Raw genomic sequence first — 2004 nt, 5'->3', positions numbered from 1 at the left:
GAGAGAGAGAGAGGAGAGAGAGATGGGGAGAAATGGGAGAAGGAGAGGGAGAGAGAGACAGAGAGATAGAGGCAGAGGCAGTCAGAATGACAGAAACTCAGACAAAGACAAAAAGCATGAACTTGGCTGGGTAGGGAAGATCTGGGAGGTGTTAGAAGAGAGTAAAGAATATGATCAAAAGATATTGTATGGAAATTTTAAAATAAAAAGTAAATAAAAGTGACTATTTTAACAATGATACAGTTAAATTACTTAAAAAGTAATTGGTAATGTACTACTATCATCATATTTATTTTGCTTTAACTCAGAGTAACTGTGCCTTCTGAGAACCAGATGTAGAAATGGGTATACTCAGTCTACAATACTGAAAAGTTCATTTACCTGCCTGAGGACACATAAACTGCAGACTCAAATTTGAATACCATATATATTCAATGATTCTTTCTGCAGTCAATGAGCATAACGCCAAGAATTTGAGAACACAAGTGATGGAAAATGAGAATAATTCCTACATTCTAAAAACCACTTAACACTCAGGATATACTAAGGATATGATGATAAAGAGTTATGTAAAAAGTGCAAAGGTAAACATTGTAGGTGTGTAATTATAAGGGTATTGGGAAACTTTACAGTGTAGAATGAATTGAAGCAGAATTATAGTCAGAAAGCTAAGGAAACTCTTCAATACATTTGAAGATTTTGGGCTAAGCAACTAATTTGGAAGGAAAAACAATCCGGTCTAGAGAAAATAGTATGTAATATTTTATGCATTTGGGGAAGGTTTTTGGTCCAATATGAAGAGCACTAACAAAAGACTCATATACTAATAGTTTGATCCCATTTGGTGTTGGTATTTACTTGGGTGGTGTTTCTTTGAGGTGGGGCCTAGGCAGATGCTGTAGGTCACAAGGACTTCACTTTGAAAGCTATACCTGGTTTCTGTTTTTTTCTGCTCTGGCTCTGCTTCCTGTATACTATGGCATACATAGCGTCTGTTACATGATCCTGCCATCATGCTGGTACTATTCACGTACTACTCACAGAGCCAAAATCTACAGTGTAAATAAATAACTTTAAAACTGTAAGCCAAAACACGTTTCCCCCTTTTAGGTTTTGTTACATGACGGAAAGTTCCCCAACTCGTCAAGAAATCTGAAGTGGTTATTCTCATGGTTACAGAATTGCTAGGGAAATGAGGCAAAAACTTAGGAGGCAATTTCACCACAACCAATGGCTTGGACATTGACATTAGGGTTAGGGTTAGGGTAAATTTTGAGTCAAAGGTTTTGTGGATAGGTTGGTGCCCCTCCCTCCACTGGAAGTCCCATCTGTCTATTGGAGGTGGCCACTTCAGGCTCAATATGTCTCACTGCTGCCAGTCTCAAATAGAGTCACTCTCAGTGACTTCTGGGAGTGTTCCCATCCCATGTCTCTGTCTTGTCCCTGAAATATTCCCCTGATTATTATTTTATCTCACAGACATCTCCTCCTCCCCTTCCCTGATCTCTCTACACCTGATCTCCAACCCTGGTTTCCCTCCTCAACCTCCCAACCACCAGTTACCTCTCAGTCCACTTTCCATGCCTGTTTTATTTCTGATTCTTATATTTCAGCATCTTCAATTGGGCCCTCCTTGTTACTTACTTTTTTGGGACTGTGGGTTGTCATGTGGATAGCCTTTACTTCATGGCTAATATTTGCTTATACGTGACTACATACCATGCATGTATTTCTAGGCCTACATTACTTCACTCAGGATAATATTTTTCTAGTTCCATCCATTTGCTTGTAAATTTTGTGGTGTGTTTGGTTTTAATAGCTGAGTAGTATTCCAGTGTGAAAATGAAACACATTTTCTTTATCCATTTTTCAGTTGAGGGACATCTATATTATTTCCAGTTTCTGGGTCAATGAATAAAGATATCCTGAAAATAGTTGGACAAGTATTCTTGTGGTATGGTAGAAATCTTTTTAGTATATAACCAGAAGTATTGTAGCTGGGTC

Source organism: Mastomys coucha, unplaced genomic scaffold (assembly GCF_008632895.1).
Source record: "Mastomys coucha isolate ucsf_1 unplaced genomic scaffold, UCSF_Mcou_1 pScaffold13, whole genome shotgun sequence".
Lineage (NCBI taxonomy): Eukaryota > Metazoa > Chordata > Mammalia > Rodentia > Muridae > Mastomys > Mastomys coucha.
This window is presented reverse-complemented; position numbering follows the sequence as displayed.